We start from the raw sequence: 23,696 nt of genomic DNA, 5'->3' as shown, positions 1-23,696 counted from the left end.
AGCCGACGTTTCCCGCTAAACATTACAGGTACATATGCTCCAGTTGCAGGGAAGTGTGAGAAGCAGTCGGAGATCTTTGAATGCTGTCTCGTGCCACTCTTGAAAGCGAAGCATAAGCGCGCGCTCCATATTTATAATAGATGTATTTGATGTATTACAGTGTATACGCGCCTTGCAAACATTCTCATCGCGAACGACAGCACTGAGCTATAAAAGCTGTTTGATTCGATATTACTGCTTCCCTTTCAGCTCAAGTCCACCAAAAGTGGGTGCACAAGCACGACATCATTAGGCTTAACATTCGCATCAGCATTGACTCAAACTTCATGTGCACGGAAAGCGTGGGAGGGTTGAATCTTGTGCATTTCAACTTTTAGGCATCTTTTGCCACACTTTGACGGCGATTAATTATATATACAAGCCAAGGCGCTGTCGCCATTTCGCGTCGTCAGTTTGCTAGCCGATCGCTTAGGCTTCGGTCGAACGATGGCCGGCGCACTGATTTTCTCGGTGCTGTTGACAAGAATGCCCGTCGCAGTGCGGCAACTCGCGCTCGTCGGTTGCGTCCTGTTCGGCCTGATATGATATTGTGCTTTCAATGACGCATTGTACTCAACATTCGGTCAATCGTGTTCGTGAGCGTCTTGTCGGTTTCGTATCGACTCAGTCTTACCGCGCCTTGAATGAGTACGTGAAGACACGCGCGTGCTGCCACCACCAGCATGTGAGGGCTGACCTTGCAACAAGATTTCGTCGTCAACGCGATGTTTTAAAGCGTTGCCCAAGTGTAACACAAGTGCTTTACGTTAATGTATTGGCCAGCCATCAATGAAGGGCGGCAACAACGTAGCCTCACGGCGCAGTCCATAAGAAAACCTAGTCGCTTTCTGTTTAAACGTTAACTTGCAGTCTTAAGCTACACATGTTTTCGGCACCGAGCTGACGCTGAAGAGCTGCCAGTGGAGTTTCAAGGCAGTACATGACACGAGCGTTTGTAGCGGCGTGCGTCCGAGCGCTTACTTCTTTTTTTTTCTTTTACAGGGGACTTCCCGGCACGCGGGGTTGCGCACGACCCTTCAAAGACGTTTCGCGACCAATCCGCTAGGCCTGGGCGCATGCGCCCTCGCACCATGAAAAGGGCAGCTTTGCCTCAGGCGAGGAGGGAACAATTGGATTCCAGAGTAGGTAAGGAGGAGAAAGTGTTCCCGCTCACAAAACACGATGTTAACCTTCGAAATGTCACCGAAGTCGTGGCGCAGTGGTTAGGGCGCCGGCCTCGGCTTCGGGAGGTGGTGGGTTCGAATCCCACCACCGGCGGAGACCCACCGCATAAAGGGTACAAGTGTCTCCCCTGCCCGGAGCATAGCTCCAATTCGTGGGATGTGCACTTGGGGGGCGCTGCTAACTCCGCTGCGTCATTCTTCAAACCAGCTAAAAGTGGCTAGAAGCATGACGGTCTGTGGTTGCTGACATAACTCATTCGGTCGTAGACCTGAGTGGTATGTCTGGCAATTCACGCATAAATTAAACCCCACAAAAAAATACCGGCGTTGCCGTAACAGTAGCGGAGGTTGCGGCAAAAAATCGCTACCGGTGCCTCTTCTTTTTTTTTTTTTACCCCCAAACGTGTCCTACTTTTAACCGTGCAGCTACGCTATATGTACACGATAACGAGAACAAGTGGTGATATTCTATATATAGCTTACAAGTCTATATATTGCGGACAAATGTCGGAATATATAAACATGGGGAGTATGTGGGTGCCGTGAAAAAAACCTTTCGTTGAAATCTTTTTGTACTTCAGATGCTTAGAAAAAAAAAGTCCACTGCCAGCCGGTGTAGGAACATTGTAAGTTGATTAATGCCACCCTATATATCAGTGAAAAAAAATTCTATACAAAATGACTATACACTTTGGGCGTCCCATGCCGCAATCCATTCACTGTTTTCTTTAGCGGCTAATGTCAGTGATGACTGGCTAAGAACAAAGTCAAACGCTGAAACGATCGCTCGGTGTACATCCGGTGATGAAATGTAGCCTTTATTTACCAATTTCGCCTAGTTTCAATGATTGTCAGTCTACCGATCACAATATCAAACTGGACGCGATTCAACTTTGACCACTGGGTATCTATCTGCTGGTTGTGGTATCGACAAGCATAGAGCACAATCCTCTTGGTATGTGCCCAAATTGTCAATTTTCTGCCTGTTGCAATATGGATACGTAGACGACTTGAGCAATTGGGAACGTGTTCGAACTACAACATAAGCGTTGCGTATGCGATATAGGAATGATCCAATTCATGACCAGTCGTCGATAAATAAGGTGCCACGTTCACGCCAGCTATACGTACTCCTAACAAGCTGCTTGAGCCAACCTTAACGCCATAGCGTTAAGGGCCCGGTGTCCCATAAAATCTGGTGTCGGAACCCGGCGTCGGACGTCGTTTAGACGAAAGGATTTTCAAACCAGCCATACCAAGGTCCTCCATTTGGCGCAAGAAGGCGACTGAATTCAATGCCTCAATCTGAAATACGCCGAAAAATCGTAACGTACGACATACACACAAACCGACAGACATGATAGTGACGGATGGCAATTTTACAATTCGAGAAAACATAACTAAGTTACGCGAAAACTCAAACAAACGCATTTCCCAGCGCTTCATCATTGATGGACCGCCAACGGAGTCCGCCATTTGCAGGCGCCGGCTCGTGGTACCTCGGGGGCGGCGGAGTGGTGCGCCCAGTTCCTTGCAATGCCTCCAGATGGCGCTCGCCTACGCCACATCGGGCCGCACGCTGGAAGCCCCATTTCTTCCAGAAAGCCCCCCTTCGTGCCTAGCGTTCGCAGCCGACGTTTCCCGCTAAACATTACAGGTACATATGCTCCAGTTGCAGGGAAGTGTGAGAAGCAGTCGGAGATCTTTGAATGTTGTCTCGTGCCACTCTTGAAAGCGAAGCATAAGCGCGCGCTCCATATTTATAATAGATGTATTTGATGTATTACAGTGTATACGCGCCTTGCAAACATTCTCATCGCGATCGACAGCACTGAGCTATAAAAGCTGTTTGATTCGATATTACTGCTTCCCTTTCAGCTCAAGTCCACCAAAAGTGGGTGCACAAGCACGACATCATTAGGCTTAACATTCGCATCAGCATTGACTCAAACTTCATGTGCACGGAAAGCGTGGGAGGGTTGAATCTTGTGCATTTCAACTTTTAGGCATCTTTTGCCACACTTTGACGGCGATTAATTATATATACAAGCCAAGGCGCTGTCGCCATTTCGCGTCGTCAGTTTGCTAGCCGATCGCTTAGGCTTCGGTCGAACGATGGCCGGCGCACTGATTTTCTCGGTGCTGTTGACAAGAATGCCCGTCGCAGTGCGGCAACTCGCGCTCGTCGGTTGCGTCCTGTTCGGCCTGATATGATATTGTGCTTTCAATGACGCATTGTACTCAACATTCGGTCAATCGTGTTCGTGAGCGTCTTGTCGGTTTCGTATCGACTCAGTCTTACCGCGCCTTGAATGAGTACGTGAAGACACGCGCGTGCTGCCACCACCAGCATGTGAGGGCTGACCTTGCAACAAGATTTCGTCGTCAACGCGATGTTTTAAAGCGTTGCCCAAGTGTAACACAAGTGCTTTACGTTAATGTATTGGCCAGCCATCAATGAAGGGCGGCAACAACGTAGCCTCACGGCGCAGTCCATAAGAAAACCTACACTGTAAGCAAAAATTAGCCGAGATGGGAGTTTTATCGGCTTATCAGCCCCAATAACTCCCATGCCCCAAGCATTTACTCCGTCATTGCGGAGTGAAGACGGCATATGTCTTCATTATACTCCGATAGGTTAGGAACGGAGTATAAAAACGACATGACACGATTATACTCCGCACGGAGTTTCAGGTCACGTGGTTGAAAACTCCCCACGGAGTTAATAGCGACGTGCGTGCGTGTGTCAGCGCGCGTGCGTGTGAAGCTTGTGAAGCTCCAGTGCCTTCGCTGGTTATTTCATGTGATCATTTGCCGAGAGAACGTATCATCAGTGCACCGAGTAGCTGCAACGACCGATTAGTGTTTTGTGTGAACGTGTCAAGGTTATTTGCACTCGCTGCTCAAACGCGCTGGACGTCTTCCCTGGGTTGTACGCTTGAAAATCCGCGATAATATTTTCGGTGTCCGAGAAAACGCCAATGCGACAAGATGTCGTGCGCCTGTGCAAGGCATGTTTTGGCTGTGTACAGCCGCTCAATCAACGAGATCGCGCCGTTTGTACATTGAACGCAAAACGATTCGTGGTATACAACTGTTGGTAGCAGTTCACAAACTTGAGCAAATTGCAGCAGAAAGTGCGACTTCTCCGTCACAGCGACGATTACTAATCGAAACAGACGACGAAATGTATCACGCTGCCTCGTCGTTGCGTCGTCTGCAGCCGTCGCTGCCGCTTCCCTGGCAATCTTATTGCAAAACCCAGTACCCAAAACAACGCCAGATTATGGGCCCGTGTCGCGCGCTGCATGCTGGGGCGGTAGTCAGACACGGCGTACTGGTGCGAAAAAGAGCTCTAGCGCGTTAAATACGCGGTTCCCGGAAACGTGTATATATTTTTATTGTATAAAGAGCAATAAAAAACGTACTAGTGAAAAAAAAAAAAAGGCGGATCGGGAATCGATCCATTGACCTTCAGATCCCCAAGCGCGGTACTTTACCACTACGCCATGTCAGCAGGTGCGAAGTTATGAATAATTTACTAGATTTTAGTTAGACAGAGGGACATCTCGCACAGATAGTAAATGCGTTATCGTCCAGCAACTAAAACTCACGCCTGTACCAGAGAAATAAAGTTGCTGTTCTTATTCAGTAGTATGCTTGGAAGTGTCACACCATCGATTTTCACTTGCGATAGGTACTTTAACTACGAAAAAAGTCCTAAATTAACCGCCGACCCGGGAAGTTGTATGGGCTGTTACTACTGATTTCGATAGCCGTTTCTTGTTCTTCAGGCATGGGATATGCAACGTTTTCTAAGTTCAGTGATGCGATTCAATTGACACGTCCGTTTAGTCATATATCTTCGTCAGAGAAGCGCAGGCTAGTGATGGCAGCCTTCGGCGACAGCACGTATGCTTGTGTTTATGACGCGTCACATCGGCGCGCATCACTTCTTGTACTGGCACCGGAGACACGAAAGAAAAAAACTGTTTACTTAAGAACACCGATGCGAAAGTTGAAATATGGAGTGATGTATCCTTGTTTAGACTTGTTGGTTCCTGAGCCCAGACGCGCCGATAGCGTGCAGACGGACTCGGCGGATACGCCTGAGCTTCGGTGGGGACCGATCTCGGCGCGGGTAGCTGGCGAAAGCTAAAATGCGTGTGTTTGAGCCCCAGAACCTTCTTATAGTACAATAGGGAAAGTGGAAGCGCGCGAATCGCCTCAACTTCGTCATCGGTGCGATAATATCAATCAGCGGTAGGCTTCGAACTCGGGGCCCGTTCGAGCGCGTCTGAACAACTTCTGGATTTCATGTCCACTCCACAACACTGCGACAACGGCGACAAATCCCAGTCGTATGTTACGCGCAAACTACTAAAAAACGCGGCGTCCTCTGCGTCTGCGTGATTTCGTTCAAGAATCTAGCTATCCGCCCAGTCAAAAGGGAAATGCAAAAAACGAGAGTGATCTTCAGTGTCAAATGTGCATGTATAAGCAGGGCAGCTTACGCACCTTTGCACCAAGCTGCGACACGAAATAGAGTGTTATGACCCCAAGATATAACGTTATTTAGGACAAGAGACTAGTATCAAGCGATGAAATTGTATAAAGCATTTAATATTCAGCAGCGATCGTCCTCGCGCACTGGAACCAGCGCGGCACAAACACACCCAGCGCAGTTTCCAGTGCGAACCAGCGAACTGCAGCGAGAACCAGCGCCTGTACAGCACAAACCAATGCGCCCGAGAGTCATGGCAGTGGAACCAGCGTCTCGTCCAGTGGGACCACGGAGTGGGACCCAGCGTTCTCACTGGTGTCCCGTCAGTCCTAGCGAGCGCCAGCGTCCCCATGTGCGATCCAGTGTCAAAAAACGTGCTGGTTTCACACTGGAAGGCACTGGAAGCAACAGACTTGAGCCTCTATGCTTGAGCGGCGGCGCTCTCCCTCGCGTTCGGGAAACACCTGCTTTGCGCGCGATCCGCCTTGCAACGCGTCGGAGTGGTTTCCGCGGCGATTCGTGTGGTATAGGAACAAGCCCCTGCAAACACGACCAGAATACTCGCAGCCAAGAAGCTGCAAACAAACGTCTATGCTCAGCACTCCTTCGTTTTAGACAAAACGATCTTACTAAACGCGAGTGTCGATGTTATGTCCACCCGATGTTATCAACGCGAGTGTCGCCGCAGCGGAGTGCCGTCTATTTAGGCTCCCCTTGCAGCCGCTGATATCGCTGGGAGCCACTAGGCTTAGAACCTATATTCGTCAGGTCAATAACGTCTCTACAATTTTGTCATGTCTGATGAAAATGCCACTGGCTGTCTTGGCTTGACATTGCTTTACTAAATGTCTTGACATGGTTGGCAGCGATGAGCAAACACATACGCAAGCCACGCAAACCACCGCGACTCACGATCGCTGTGCTGCCCGCCTATATACGAGTCAACTTGTATCGCGGATCTCGAGTTGTGACTAAATTAATTAACGTCGTGCCTCAGGGACAGGCTGGCCACTTTTATAACGCCGGGCCCTTTGGAGCTGGCTACTTATATAGGTCGAGGTGGTCTTTAAGCACAGTTGCAGAACCAATGAACCAAGAAAAATTGCCGTCAGCCGACATTGTCTGGCCATGACATAAATAAACTGCCAACATATTTAAGCAGCACACACATAATCACGTCACTGTAACCAGAGATGATGAATAGTGTAACCTAGTGTCTCACGTTACCAAAGTTATATGTGCTATGCTGAATGAAATCTCTATAAGCTTACGCCAAGACAAACTGCCCTAATCTAACTAAACATAGAAAATTAAGGCTAAGCTTTAATAACATCAGCTTTACACGTGTGACAGGTGGGCCAGTACTTATCGATTCACCCTAGCTTATGGAACATGCTAACCTACCGAAACTCCTTTAAAGTATAAGCTGCTATACCATATCTAATACCTGTCACACTGGACATTTTAATGTCATAGGATGCAAATTACATTCAGTGCAATAAATGCCATTCGACCTGTGGTGGTGGTACACAACAAAAATTGATGTCATTCGGTCATGATATCAATGGCAATCATTGCAAAAAAAATTGGTGAGAGAACAAGAGCAAGGTATATGTAGAATGTCTATGTAGAAAGTCAATTTATTTTAACATATATATGGCGTGTCACTTCACCAGAATAACACGCATATAAAACTTCCAATTCCAGAATTTCTAGCCACTACAAGCAAAAACAAGGCTTGACCAGCTTAGTAGCCATAGCCAATAAATTGAAGACAAACAATACGACTGACATGGCAGTGCTGGACGACGCTCGGTTGCAGTAGCCGAAGCAGTTAGTTGATGTGTGCTTTGCATTGCGAACAAAGCAATCAGAGGAAGAAGCGAGACTGTCAAATAGATCCATACAGGCGCCCGACTGCTTGCAGTATAACTGACTAGTAAAGCGACAGCCGCCAGACGCCACTGAGGTGGAGAGTAAAAAACATTTTGTGAAAGCCTGCCATGCAGCTTTCCTTTAGTAAAATAGCAGATGCCTTAAATAACACAAAATTAATTACCTCTTTACATCACTGTTTCTGAAATTATGAATGCTCAATGTCATTTTAGTCATTCACCACAAGTGCAAAGCTGACTGATTTTTTTCAGATTCATTTGATTGCAGAAGTAATTCGATTCTAATGGCATTAAATATCGCTGCGTAACAACCGAATAATGTCATTCAATGCTAATGCCATTCGATTCGAATGACAATAAAATTTCCAGTGTGACAGGAGCATAACACAACCACTTGTGAGCCACTGGCCATGTTACCACTATCCATTCATCTTTAGAATGCTGATTAACTATGTTTCAGAATGATTTCATTAAATATGCTAGTCCTATTCCCCAGCCTGTGTGAATTAGTCACTTGTGAAGAAACTTTCCATGTTTCTGTGAAGTATGGGTTAGGTTGCTGCATCAGCTCAGATAGGGTACCAGAAATTGTTTCTACCCGTCAAATGACGAAACACAAGTCTACAGTTACCTTCATTGCCTTTACATTGCACTTATTGTGCAAAGTATAAATGGTATTGCAGCTTTCGAAAAATTGATTCAAAATCAGCTATTTATTTTGCATCCGTATTTTGCTCATGGTGCACATCTTTCTACAGAAATTGCTATATCAATGTCAGCAGTAGGAGCAAAACTAAGGTAGATCATTCTTGTCGCAGATTTTTAGAAAACATTTGAATATCAAGTATACTTCAAGCAATCAGTGCAGGCTGAAATTATTTATTTGCTTCATGACTTACAAACAACAGGCGATGGAGGAATCAGATTTTGTGTATTCATATAAATACTTTGTACGTACAAAGTAACTATGCACAGCACAACATATAATACTCCTGAATTTATGTAGAAAGATTGTAACGCATACTGTTGAGTAATATCTCATGGTGTCTTTTTAACTCTAGAAGTGAACAGTGCACCCATAAAATTTTTGTAGTTGGAACAAATGATATGAAGAAATCATATATACTACTTCAGATGAGTATAGACAATTACATCTGCCTTTAACATAGTGCACAGCCCTCAGCACTGAGAACATGCTAGAGATATTGACACATCATAGCAGGATTCACATACTGTAACAAGTTTAAATATTTTGCTTTACAGCTCGATGTCCAGAGCTGGATTGCTATTATCTTGTAAAATTACCACTCACGCCAATTTTCAAGGAATAAAAAGCCGGATTATTTCAGTCCCATTACAGAGATTTTTTTTTTATTATCAAGCAAGAACGTCTATAAAAGGCCACTCATTGAAGAAGGCAAACAAAATACAAAATTCCACAATCACAATGCAAGGTCATGCAAACGGCTCGTGGGTTCTATCGCAGATGCAGGTAAATCACAAAGATAACGAGGAAACACTACGTAATCGCGTTTATTCGCTGGAACGCACTGCAGCCACTTGGCTGCAAAAACATAATAATAATATTTGGGGTTTTACGTGCCAAAACCACTTTCTGATTATGAGGCACGCCGTAGTGGAGGACTCCGGAAATTTTGACCACCTGGGGTTCTTAACGTGCACTGCAAAAACATCGTACACCACCGCACATTTCTAGCACACACCACGTAGGACACATGTACGCTGCAGAGATATGTGTTTTTTTCTGAGGAATGTTCGTGAGTCGCACGATAAACACAGAAGGCACGGGCGACAGGCGCGCAACCCGCGCACATTGAACACACCGGCATGAAAGCAAATGCGGACGACACCGGCGTAATCTGCGCTAGACGAGTGATGAACCCTGCTAGATTTGATGCTTTCCGACAGAAACAGTTACAACACGCACGGAAACATCGCACGCTGCCCAAGCGTACATCTGATACCGTGTCAACAATTCCTGAGGCTACAGTTGATGTTGACGACAGCAGAAAGTTATTTAAAACGAAGTGACAACGCACGTAGCACGGGCAGGAGCTCATAACGTCATGAAAAAACTTCAATACAGCTGACTTGAAGTGCAGATCTCGGAGGCCATACTTTTGCTGGCTGCACATGGCAGTTGTTCAAAATCGAAAATACGCCATAAAATTTTTTTCTACAGTGAAGTATAGCGGGCAATATAGACGCTTCAATGTTTTTTCTCTCGCAACTATACGTAGTTGGGCGCAATAAGGCACAAAATGAGTGCGTACTGGTTATTATTAATGCATCACGGGGGCCACACAACCGCACAGGTATACAAATGACGCTCGCCCCATGCGATCGGTTGGTGGCGCAACCCACCACCCTGTTTCAAAGGAGACGCTCATAGCATTCATTCGTCTACACTGCTCTCTATTTCGCAACTGCCGGTCGCCGGTCGGTTGCGGGAGCCGTTGTGATGTGTTTGTCTAATCGTGTGGTTTTGTGTTTGGTGTAACGAAATGTGACTTGGTTCGCGAACACAGAAGTACCAGAAGATAGCTTGTCTCTCTCTGAAAACTCACCATATGCGTGGCGTGCCAGGCAAATGGGGACCAACGATTTTCATGCCCTGGAGTGCGTTCTCTTTTGTGTCTGGTTGTGGGAAGTTCGCTGGACGTCGCAAAGAAATAATGTGTATTATTAGCGTGCCTCAGCTCGTCCACTACGTCACGGCGTGTAGGTTGGTTGTCGACGCAGCACCAGCAACTTGGAGAGCGCTTTTCGACCGCGTCGTACCATTCAAAAGGTAAGTAATCGTGCTTGCTAACTACACGTGTATTGTGCGTGCTTCTCGTGTGTGCACAGAGTGCACGAGCGTAAAATAGAATCAATAGAACTGCCACGGCAACAGTGGAACCCGTGCTGATGCTTGCTGAGCGCTGGTTGTCAGAATTTAGCTAGGCAAGTTTATTGTCTTAATGCGAAATTGAAAATGATTATAAGCGTTTTCTTCCGTTGAGAAATATTACGTTCGGAAATAATCGTGTTCATTATGTGCGCCTGTGCGTGAGCTCCCGCTTTTCTGCTTAAGTTGCATAACAACGCTCATCTGCATCTTGATAGATTCTAACTGCAATGACGTTTCCTCGCGTATAAATGCTTCTACGTTGTAAATAATCTCTGCTTACGCGGTCCTGAATTTACGAGCAGTTTTAGAAAGAAAAAAAAAACGTAAGCAGTCAAAGCTTGCAACTGGTACAGCTTACTAAAAATTTTTAAGACAATTTGTGTTGACATAACTTATGCGTAACTAAACATGACACGAGACAGTTGCTTAAACTAAGTCATGAAAAAATTGAATTGGTATGTAAACAAAGATTTCTTTGTAATGTGTTGCTGCTGTGTGTGTGTTAAAAATTTTACGGTGATGAAGGGGTCCCTCTGTTGCCACCCTTCATTATTGCAAACATTATTTTCGTGACTATTTTTAGATGCTCCTTGCATGCGTTCACACTGTGACAGCGTTAATGTGCCACTGCTATAAATTAACTGCGAACTTTCCGAACTGATTTTGTAGTGGCGAGGCCGTAACCCACACCAGTGTCCACATAATGGAGGAGCCAGCAGAAATGCAGGGACATCTTGGATGACTGCCATAGCGCAGTGTGTAATCTGATTGCTTGGTTCAGGTATGTATGATGTGTATGTGTTCCAAAGAGTAGGACCTCGGTATCATTCGTGGATAAGTTTATCAACATATTACTCAACACAGCTTACTAAGTTGGCTAAGTATTTTTGCAACTTGCTGCTTATTTGTTTTCATAGCTGTTATGCACATATTGTTTTCTATATAAAACTAGATCTAACATGTCCTGTTATTAAGTATTTTTTCTTGCATCAATTGCTTGGATGCAATTTAAATTTCATTTTTGTTTGACAGAATAGTTCTTGCGGAAACCCGCAAGGTGGAGAGAAGTACTTAATAAAGGGAAGATCAAACATCCACCTATACGTTGCAACTGCTGCAAAGGAAACCTGTACGGGTTCCTCAAAAGAGAAGCCTCGAAGTTCAAGAAAAATTCGTCATGGTCCGGGACTTGAACCTGGGACCACTGCCTTTTCGGGGCAGCCGCTCTACCATCTAAACTAACCAGGCAACTAGCAAATGGTAGGGCGAAGTCAAATTTGTCAACAGCTGACAAATTCTGTCTGATTTTCCCTTTATAATTTTTGAAAGAGCGGAGGTTTGGGCATGTTGGTATTCCATAACTTTTAGGTTTTTGGCACACAAAAAGGGGTGAGAGACAGAGGTACGATGCGGACACAGCGCTAACTTCCAGCAATTGTTTTATTCTGCGAAGTGGTACACATACATATAGGTAACAGGCAACAGCGTACGCATGCGCATATGTACTGGTTTCTAATCAGATGAGACAGCAACGAGACGTGTAATGGAAAGTTAAGATGATATCGAAGATGAAAAAGCGACCATGCATAGCCAAAAAAATTTTGTAATTGCAAGATTAGAATGCCATCTCCATCAAGCCACCCTCTGTGACACGTTCAAAAAATCTAATTCTTTATTTGAAAGATCGATTGAAGGGGCATGCTAACACAGATTATTGAAGCAGCGAAGATCGCTAGTTTGGGGAATGCTCGTGTTAGCGCACCTTCATTCGATCTTTCAAAAAAATAATTAGATTTTTTGAACGTATCACAGAGGGTGGCTTGATGGAGATGGCATTCTAATCTTGCAATTACAAAATTTTTTTGGCTATGTATGGTCGCTTTTTCATCTTCAATATCATCTTAACTTTCCATTACACATGTCTCGTTGCTGTCTCATTTGATTAGAAACCAGTGCGTATGTGTACCGCTTTGTAGAATAAAACAATTGCTGGAAGTTAGCGCTGTGTCCGTGTCGTACCTCTGTCTCTCGTCCCTTTTTGTGCACTAAAAGCCTAAAAGTTATTATTTTTGCTTAGTACACGGTGTATTTCTCACTATATTTTGGCTTTATTGTTTTGAAACTGTTTCCTATGCTGCAGCCTTTATTTCCATCTTCTTTTCTGTTTATTCTACACGCTTGTGCAGTTTCTGTGCACATAAGAATTCAAAGTGTAGTGGGCCAACTATGTTGCATGTCTAAGCACATGGCGTGCTTACCATTGTTTAACATTCATATTTGCAATTATTTATCTCATGTCCCCAGAATAACTGCCACTCGCAAATACACATTTGATGAGCCTGAACTTTTTGAAATGATCATTATTCACTGTGCTGCAGTTACTGCTCTAACATATTGGTAACAGCACAAACATGATCACAAGAAAGGGGACACATACACACAGTGCTGGCAAACAACTGGTTTTATTGGCAAGGATAGCAACCTTATATATGCCAGTGAAGCAAAGGAAATGAAGGGGAAAACATGTCAAGGGTGATAGCGTGCTAACCACGCAAGCACAATACAGCCAACCAAGCGCGACAATATGCAAACAATTATTTTTCTTTGCTGTCTGAAGCCCCCCCCCCCCCCAGTAGCCACATGCAGAAGGTCAAATTCAGCATCAAAGAGAGCAAGAGAAGGGGTGCTAAAGCACCTGCTACCAAATTTTCTAATGTGGTAGGCTTCTAAACTGATGAGTGCGGTCTTGTCACTGCCCTTTCCTAGAATCGTCTCTTTCAACCAGGCCACCCAGTCCGTATACTTGCCAACGTTCGCAACTAAATGTGCATATTTATCATCTGGTTGTTTCTTTTTTTCACTTTTTGAGCGTGTTCCCCTAAACGGTTATTGACACAGTGACCAGTTTCGCCGACGTAAACCATCCCACATGACGTGGGGATGCAATACACCACTCCAGTGGACATTCTACTAACGGCGGTTGGTGGTTCTTCTGGCATCCACTTTTTCTGGCGTCACAGATATGTGGCCACAACTTTCCCAGCTCAATTGGGGCAGAGAAACAAATTGGCACACCGTGCCTACTTGCCACCCTCTTAAGATTGTGGGAAAATTTATGGATGTAAGGGACCACCTCTGTCTTACGTGCCTTCCATTGATCCTCAGCCATTGTACTTCCTGATCCTCACTTGAATTTTGGAAGTAGGATTTCAGAAACAGCAGTCAAGACCAAGACGGGGATCCTGCAGCCAAAGGCGGCTTGCCTGATTATTAAACGTGGTCTTAATCTGATGTGGGCACAATTTTTGGAGAGCTGATGCCATACACAATACCGCTATACCTCTCTTAATTGTCTTGGAGTGTGCCGAGTCAAAGGGCAGCAACTCCTTCTTAGCTCGTCGGTAGTAGCCCCAGCAAACATGTCCATCACAGAACTTGATTTCTAGGTCTAAAAACTGTAAACTTGAAAGGTACGGGAGTTCATGGGTGAAACGCAACCAATGTCCATGTTTGCTAAAAATAGAAAATATTTTGCCTAATGTAGAGGGGTAGGGGAAGGTAGGCTGCTTCTTTAAAAGCACTAAAACATTCTCAATATACCTAAAAAACTTTAAAACCGGCATCCATTAAACATCTGTTCCAGTGCATTTTCCACCTTGGCGAGAAAAATGTCACGAAGAATAGGGGCTACGCACAAGCCTATGCAGATGCCATCGCGCTGCAGAAATGACTACTCGTCAAATACAATAAATGTAGTTAATTTAGGGAAAATGAGGTATCCACCAAATCGTAGCAATTGCTACAAAGGAAACCCATGCGGGTTCCTTAAAGAAAAGCCTCGCAGTTGAAGAAAAATTCGTCCTAGTCCGGGACTCGAACCCAGGACCACTGCTTTTCCAGGGCAGCCACTCTACCAGCTGAGCTAACCCGATGGCTAGCAGGCAGTAGGGTAGCAGATGTCAATCGTAACAATTAATTGCTACGATTGACATCTGCTACCCTACTGATTGGGTGGATGTCTCATTTCTAATTTTCCTATAATTAATTACTTATCTCCACCTTGCGGGTTTCTGCAGAACTATTACCACAATAGAAGTAGAGTTCAAATGAAACTGCAATAATGATAGAAAGTTATGAACAGACAAACCGACAGTGTTCTGGAAGGATACGTCGCCGTTTTCAATGCAGTCTTTGACACACGCTAGCAGTTGATCCTGCGGAACTGAATGAAACAAGTCCTGCACGTCTGCTGAAAAACCGAAACCAACATGATCATTTCCCTCTAAAATCTACTACTGTGACTGATTGCTTTAGAAGAAATGGGTCGTTCAAAGCTAGCGTCTTGAGCTTCTTAGCAAAAACTGGCAAACACACTTCTGCCACGATCCCTCTTCACTAACAATAGTGCTAAACGGAACTTCGGGCTTGCGTGTCTTGGCTGTGAAAAACCCCCTCAAACTGTTCCCTCTGCTGTTAGATATGTCCCTGGCAAACTTTTTGAGGTCTACTTGCTTACAAAACTCAACGAACTTGGTTTTTACTTGCACTTCACTTTTCTCTCCGGGGTCAAAGTTCTTATTAGCCGTTACCAAACCTTTTTCATTGTAAATTCCCTTGGGTAAAACAATGAACCCACCATTTGTCAGCTTGCATAAGCATCAGGTTGTTACCCTTAAAGAAAGATGTCATTCAAGAATCTAGTACGGTACTAGTCCGGGGTTTTTGGAGCAAACTTTCGCAGGCAGTCAGTACCTTCAAGAAGGCAGCTGTCCCGATTATCATCTTTTCCTGAGTGGCCACTTTTCGATTCATTGCAGTGATATCATGCGCAGGAAATCAGCTTGGAGCCCAAATTTGGATCCTTTCTGCAGATGTTGCATAATCTTCTCTGGTATATGGACGTCCCCCATGACGCTGACATTGGCTAAGACGCAACTGGCTAAGGCGATCGGTCTGTAGGAGGAGAGCTCGTTGGGGTATTTCCCCGGTTTAAGCAGGCCTACAACGCGACTGCATTTCCAAGAATCTGGAACATTTCCTGTCTCCCACATCATATTATAAGATAGAAGAAGACGTCATGATTCGATGCCAAGATGGGTAACGTCGGCACCAGGACCAGACGGAATCACATACGTTATCCAAGGGAATTTGCAATGAAAAATTTTTTGGTAGCGGCTAATAAGAACTGTGTCCCTGGAGAGAAAAGTGAAGTGCGAGGAAAAATTAAGTACGTTGAGTTTTGTAAGCAATTATGCCTTGGAAAGTTTGCCAGGGACATATCTAACAGCAGAGGGAACAGTTTGAGGGGGGTTTTCAGAGCCAAGACACATACGCCGAAAGTTCCGTTTAGCACTATTGTTAGTGAACAGGGTCGTGGCAGAAGTGTGTTAGCCAGTTTTTGCTAAAGAAGTTCAAGGCGCTAGCTTTAAACGACCCATTACTTTTAAAAAAATCAGTCGCAGTAGTACAGTTTTTAGAGGGAAATGATCATGTTGGTTTCGGTTTTTCGGAAGACGTGCAGGAGTTGTTTTATTCTGTTCCACAGAATCAACTGCTAGCATGTGACAAAAAGTGCATGGAAGATAACGGCGACGTATCCTTCCAGAACACCGTTGGTTTGGCCGTTCATAATTTTCTATCTTTATTGCAGTTTTATTTGAACTCGGCTTTTATTGTATTTGACAAGCAGCTGTTTTTGCAGTGCGATGGCATCTGCATAGGGTCTTGCGTAGCCCCTATTCTTTGTGAAATTTTTCAGGTCAAGGTGGACAACACACTGGAACAAGAGTTTAATGGTGGGCCAGTTTTAAAAATTTTTAGGCATGTTGACACTTATTTGGTGCTTTTATAAACAGCAGGCCACCTTCACCTACCCCTCTACAGTAGGCAAAGTGTTATCTATATTTAGCAGACATGGACGTGAGTTGCCTTTCATCCTTGAACTCCCGGACCTTTCAATTTTAGGTTTTATACCTAAAGATCACGTTCAGTGATGGACATGTTGGCTGGGCCTCCAACCCACGGGCTAAGGAATTGCTGCCCTTTCACTCGGCACTCTCCAAGACAATTACGAGAAGTATACAGGCGTTGCGTAAAAAATAGGCTCTCCAAAAATCGTGCCCACATCAGATTAAGCTCAGTTTTCATAATCAGGTAAGCCGTCTTTTAGCTGCAGGGTTCCCCATCTCGGTGTTGACTGCCATTTCAAAAGTCCTCCTTGAAAAGTTCAAGTGTGGATGTGGAAGTACAATGGTTGAGGATCAACTGAAGGCACCTAAGGCAGAGGTGGTCCCTTACATCCATAATCTTTCCCACAATCTTAAGGTGGCAAGTAGGCACGGTGTGCCAATTTGTTTCTATGCCCGAAATAAGCTGGGAAAGTTGTGTCAATGTATATGTAATGCCAGAAGAACCACCTACCGCCGTTAGTAAAATGTTCCACTGGAGTGGTGTACTGCATCCCCATGTCATGTGGGATGTTTTCTGTCCGTGAAATTGCTCGCTGTATCAATGACCGTTCAGGGGAACACCCACAAAAACTGAAAAAAAAAGCACTAGATGAGAAATATGCACATTTAGTTGCACACGTTAGCAAGTATACGGATTGTGTGGCCTAGTTGAAAGTCACGACGATTCTAGGAAAGAGCAGTGACAAGACTACGCGCATCAGTTTAAAAGCCTTGCACATTGGAAAATTCGGTAGCAACTGTTTTAGCACCCCTCACTTTGCTCTCTTTGATGCTGAATCTGATCTTCTGGGTGTGGCTATTGGGGCTTCAGATTGCAAAGGAAAAGGAAAATAATTGTTTGCGTTTTGTTGTGTTTGGTTGGCTTCATTGCGCTTGTGAACTTGGCACGCTGTCACCCTCGACATGATTTTCCCTTTCATTTCCCTTGCTTCACTCTGGCATATACAGGGTGTCCCACATAACGTGAGCCAAGCATTTAAAAATGAAAGGCGCGTGTGAAGGGAATTGAACGAAACCCATACTATTCACAATAGCCCATAGTAACTCAGACAATTTTTTTGTTTTCCCCATAACTTGCTAATTAAATAAGTTTAATTACAGAACATTTAGTTATTGGCTGAGGACCCCAAGTATGGTACGCAGATTTGTAGATTTGTAGAGCACCTTCAGAAACCACCGATCGAATTCTTTCCTTTACTAAATGTCTCATGTAGTCCTTTTTTTCCGGGTTGCAAAGAAAGCCCATGAAATATGAAGAAGGCCACGTGATGGAGCATAATGGTATTGTGCTGCTCTCAAGCGTGTGTTCGGTGAACAAGGTTGGCTGCATCGTGACTGGTGACGAGAAAGTGGCAGGGCATTCTTTATCTCATTGGCACCGCTCCGCCTGCAGCATGCATTTTCGCCATCATCCGACGGGAGCTGACCTTGTTCACCGAAGGCACGCTTGAGAGGAGCACAATACCACTGCGCAAGCACTCTGTCACGTGCCTTGTTTCATATTTTGCGGGCTTTCTTTGCAACTCAGAAGAAATGACTATGTGAGACATATCGTAAAGCAAACAACTCAATTGGTGGTTTCTGAACGGGCTCTACAAATCTGTGTGCCATACTTGGGGTCCTCAGCCAATAATTAAAGAGTTGGGTAATTAAATTTAATTAATTGGTGAGTTATGGGGAAAACAAAGGATTGTAGGAGTTGCTATAGGCTATTGCGAATAGTATGCATTCGGTTCAGTTCACTTCCAACGTGCCTTTCATTAAAAAAAAAATTCTTGGCTCAAGTTATGTGAGACACCCACAAGGTGTGCTGAGACACGCAAGGTGTGCTATCCTTGCCAATAAAATCAGTTGTTAGTCAGCACTGTGTGTACGTGTCTGCCTTCTTGTGGTCTGTTTGTGCTGTTACCCATATGTTTCGAGATGAACCAACTCTCCCAAAAGGAAGTATTGATGACGTTACTGCTGTACTGAGGTGTTTTCTAGTAAGCTTGATTTTTTTCTCTCCCATTAAAAAAAATTTTGGCAAGCTATGCCCATTCATGCAAATAGGCATTGTAGCAGTTAAGAGTCTATGTCCAGTTACATTATATTTCACCTTAAGTAAACACAGTATAGATCACATAGTTAGCTGATAGATCCGTGTATTGATGCTCAATCATTAAAGAACACTATTTCGTACATAGTGCTCAATTGTCTCGTTGCTTTTGCTGTAGCATTTGCTCGTTGTTGCTAATAAAATGAATTGAATTTCAACTCCACCACATAGAACATTCCGATTGGCACTTCTGTAATTTTAATAGTGATAATCAACCAACAAGCCCTAATTCAACAGCTGTCATGAATAATTTCTAATACTTTGGGTCCCTTTTCATGTGTTCTGTTTCACACTATGTATTTGGTCAGCACAGTGGGCATTCTTCTATTCAATCTGCTTGGTGCTGTTGAGGTCAGAATATCTTCAACCAGCAAGTTTAAATTATAATGCTATCCGTAAAACTTCGATTACTGGGCAGATGAAAGCATTTTATCTCATTCTAAACGTATCTTTGTTGTAACCACCAGTGTCTAGAGCAAGCATCATATGCACAGCAACTCATAATAAGTTTTTAAGTTGGATGGGTGAGTATGTATAGCTAAGTATACCTGTGCATACATATACTTTCTACATATTAGCTAGTGTTTTAGCCACACGAAGCAGCCTATGTTGTGTTTGCTGAAGTCAAATTTATGGTTGATGCACCTGCTTTTTTTGTTGTGCACTTACACTTCTGTGGTCTCTTAAGCACTGTAGTCGTGTGACAGCTGAAGTATTGCAGTAGTGTCAAAGTTAGCGTGCTCCACTATGCCAACACATACCTATCACCGTATTCGTGCATTTTCTGAGAACCAGCTGTGTTCACTAGTTGAAATTTGTAGTGTCCTTATGAGTTTGCCGTTCAGTTCATGTAACTTTTCAGGACAGAATTTGCACAGGGAGGAAAGGGAGACCAAACAACATGACTGCTGCTAACAACTGTCTCTTTAGTTTCATGGAAGGATTAAAAATAACAATATCACTGGATATGTGCTTATATTGTGCACAAGTTCTTTCAGAGGGAAGATGTAAGTTGTGATATAAAGGAATTAAACCACGATAAAAAGAAAAGTAAATATGTGCAGAATAATTTCTATTCCTTGTCATCTAGAAAGGACGCTTTTTTTGCGTTGGCAATGAGGGCTGGCTCACACGTTTTATTTATGTGGCACGCCTCACTGATTTCTCTCGTCAATTCTTCACCGTGGGTGGAAACAGATGAACAATCTTAATTTAGCCTGAGGCCCTATCGCGGCAATGCACGGCCTAGTTGGACGAGCATACTGGTGATTGTTTTGGCACACATTTGGCACATTTAGCTATGGCCAGTCTGCCCTGTGTACATTTGACCACATGTGAAAGGAATACAGTACACTGCCTCTCGCACACACTAGACAAACTTGCTTTAACCAAGGAAACCTCGTTCGCCTGCTCGCCTTTCTCAATTCACTTGTGTACTGTTGTACATGTGTATACGTATGTATGTGTGTACAAATGTGTATCCCTAGCAAGCAATCTACAAGCGAATTGAGAAAGGCACCCAGGCTAGGGATAGGGAGCCTTGCTTAGTTAAAGATACCACCAAATTTGTCTTGTGTTCGTTAGCAGTAGTGTAGTCTATTCCTTTGATCATCTGTATATTTGGTCAAATGTACATTGGGCAGACTGGCTGGTGCCTCAACATGCACCCAGGAGAGCACCATATGTCCCACATGACAATGCATTGACATTACTGATGCTATGCATCAGATTTAGATTGTTCATCTGTCTTGTTCACCTCTGGTAACTGAATGGCCAACAATAACAGTAAGGAATATCACTTAAATACTGGGACGTGTCAGTCCGCTCTCATTATGATTGCGTGAAAAAGAGGAACACTCTCTAAATGACACAGAATAGCAATCACTCCGTGCTTTCTAATTCTATTTGTTATGCAACATTTGTCCTCATTCTAAAAGAACGTTTGTGCAGTACAAGTGCACATGCAGTGTAAATATTTTCTGTATTCCTTCCCATAAAATAAACACTTAAACATTGAATTGGTAGCTTTTGTGCCCTGTGGTCTCTCTTCTGTTCCTTGTGTTGTACGCAAAAGTTAAACATGAACATGCACCAACTTTCTCAGTTACTCGTCAGTCAGTGTTGATAAACTCAAAATGTTTCCAGCCAGAACATTCTTACCATTTATGTCACATCCAGTCAGTATAGTACTACTCTGGCTTTTCATAAAGCATGCTAATATGTACTTCTGCATTTATAGTTTATGTAATGATAGCCTAACAGCACAAGCAAAGAGTTGTAGAGATACAAGCTGTATTTTGGCTATCACTAATTGCTTAGAGGGTGATCAGAGGCGGATACTAAGAGAGCTCTTCTGATTGGATGGTACAAACCGTACAACACCACAGTAACTTTCTCTTGAGCGAGTTGGTCTTTGCTAAATGCCATGCTGTTGTAGTGCAACAAACTGCAAAAAGAAAGATACGAAAGGACAGAAAGAAGGGAAAGAAAGATGGCACTACACTCACAACTGTTTATTAGGCACAAAACTTGCTACATATATATTGCGCACACCCTTGACATCAGGAGCAGCAAAAAGAGCAAGTGACAGGTCATGTTGTTCGTGTGAAACCCAACATTTTCATTTCCACATCATATAAAAACATATGTTTGACTAACACATGCTTGACTACTGATCCGAATGTGATATGCCTCAAGTAGTTCCCACGCGGTTTTATCTCTACTCTTACCTGGGATTCTCACCTCAGAAAAACGTGGCTTACAGGAGCACGATTTGCAATGTGCAGAGAGATGGGTGGTCATACCCTTTTCTAAATTGTTTTTGTTCCCTCATTCACACAATGGCCAATCTGCCCGACACAGGTTTTCCCATAACTTAGCGGTGTCTGGTAAACCACAGCAGTGGACCGCTTTTCCACATAGCTTTTTTGTCTAGTTTTAAGCATCATGTCCAGCAGCTTTTAAAATTCCATATTTCCTCATTCGGTCGTCACCTAGTGGCAGAAACCTCGCTGCAGCAACTCAGATGTAACAATAATCTGAAGGGGAGTGAGGGAAGTAAGCACGATTCCCAAAGAAAGGCTCAGGTGGCACCTTATTACCACAGGGTGAGCCACAGCCTCAAGGCGGTGAACAGGTATGAGGTACTTGTTGTTTTCTTCCTCGAACAAGCTGTCTTGCCTATGTCCCCGAATCATAGAGTGTGCAGTGCAGACGTACATTCAAACATGCAAAGTGCTACGTGGAAAAGTGTTCCACTGCTGTGGTTTCCCAGATACCGCTAAGTTACAGGAAAACCTACATCGGGCAGACTGGCCGTTGTGTGAACGACTAAATGAGGGAACATGCAAACAACTTAAAAGCGCATATGAACGCCCATTTTTTCTGCGTATTGTATACCGTGCTGCTGTACTGTAAGCCACGTTTTTCTGTGGTGATAATCCTAGGTAAGAGTAGCGATAAAACTGCGCAGGAACTGCTAGAGGCATATCACATTCGTATAACTGGTCAAGCGTGTGTTAGTCAAACACCTGTTTTGTTATATGATGCAAAAAGAAATTGTTGGGTTTGACGCAAACAAGATGACCTGACACTTGCTCTTTTCTTCCCCTGATGTCGAGAGTGCGCGCATATATATGTAGCAAGTTTCGTGTCTAATAAACAGTTGAGTGTGTCACCATCTTTCCCTTTTTTCTGTCCTTTAGAACCTTTCTTCTTCCAGTTCTTTGTGCTGCAACACCATGCCGTACAACCTGTACCACTTTCTACGCTTCACAAAACTGAAAGTCAACTTGGGCTCACTGAAACTGGTTATGTATTGCTTGTGTAGTCTCTTTAAAGATTGCTTTCAAACAGAGGTAAGCCATATAATTTTGTGTGGAGCCCCTACACTAATGCTACTGGACATACTTCTTGCTGCCAGCAGTTATTGACATAAAACCAATGGCCGATTGCACAAACAATAAAAATGCATAAAAAATGCTTGATGTCAGATTTCTCAGGTTCCTGTAAACAAAGCAAATTAGCTGCTTTAATGAGAAATTTTGGCAGACTGGGTGGGAATAGAACCTGGGGTGTGAAACAAGGACACTTCTGTGATGCCACAATATCCATGTGCTTTTGGAAGTAACCGTTGCAGATGTAAACGCTACTGAGGGTGAGCTTTGTGTTGTGCCAAGAACTAGGTCCTTATAAATCGGTTGTCAGTCCCTTTAAGGTGTGCCTACTGTGTGTGTTATATTGTGCACGTCACATTGCAGCCATCTGGTTCACTAAAGATGCTTTCACGTTCCCACACGTAAACAGTCTTAACATGCATCTGCCCTTTTATTGCAGGTACACCTAGGAAATGTATACATTGATGAGGAGTGGCACCTGCTCTAGTGCCATGGCTAGGACTCCGTGTTCTGCAAAGAACTGGCGAAACTGGTGTGGGGAGTTCTGGCACTCAGGATAGGAGCATCACAGGGGCTCTTTGGTGGTGCCTTCTGAACGACCGCAATGTCATTGAGAAGCCGGCATTGAGCCTCCATAAATTGGAAGCTGTGGACAGTATCATCGACATTGTTTCAAATTTGTTTGTGTTATGTTTGTAACAATACATGTATAACAGTGAAATGATTAATTTTCCAGATGCACTTGTTGCATATCTTTCGAGATGTGGTGCCCCTGACCGTAGCCTAGCAGACATGCTGAGAGAAATTAAGTAAGCGTGTAATTGCAAACATGTGTACATGCAGTAAACCTCATTAATTTGAAGTCGTGGGGGCCATGCGAAATGACAGGACTAAGCAAACGCAACTAAAATGGTTTAAAATATATATTTATGTTTTGGCTTCCCACGGGAGACTTGTTCACAATGAAACCAGCAGCAGAGTAGGTAGCGTTCTTATCTGCAGCTCAAAACACGATTAAGGTACTTGGCATACATGGACACGGATGATTAGAGATTCAAGATAACGACACGTAAAATGATTTCATTCCTTAACAATCGAGCGATATTTTTCCTAGCTAATTGTGACGTAGTTGCACAGTGCTCGGCCAGGGCATTCGATGCAAAGTTTCGTTTCTGGACATCATTCCTGTGCTGTTTA

The 23,696-nt window shown here is 44.0% G+C and overlaps 1 long non-coding RNA gene across 1 annotated transcript; it reads left to right on the top strand.

Moving 5' to 3' along the window:
• Nucleotides 1–10,097: 10,097 nt before the first annotated feature.
• LOC139059418 (uncharacterized) lies at nucleotides 10,098–23,234 on the top strand. The gene is made up of 3 exons (XR_011514165.1): nucleotides 10,098–10,434; nucleotides 11,206–11,317; nucleotides 22,939–23,234. It is a non-coding gene; the product is annotated as an uncharacterized lncRNA (long non-coding RNA).
• The last annotated feature ends 462 nt before the right edge of the window (nucleotides 23,235–23,696 follow it).

The sequence above is a fragment of the Dermacentor albipictus genome, chromosome 1 (assembly GCF_038994185.2).
Source record: "Dermacentor albipictus isolate Rhodes 1998 colony chromosome 1, USDA_Dalb.pri_finalv2, whole genome shotgun sequence".
Lineage (NCBI taxonomy): Eukaryota > Metazoa > Arthropoda > Arachnida > Ixodida > Ixodidae > Dermacentor > Dermacentor albipictus.
The sequence above is the reverse complement of the archived record's forward strand: the minus strand, read 5'-3'. Positions and strand labels throughout refer to the sequence as shown.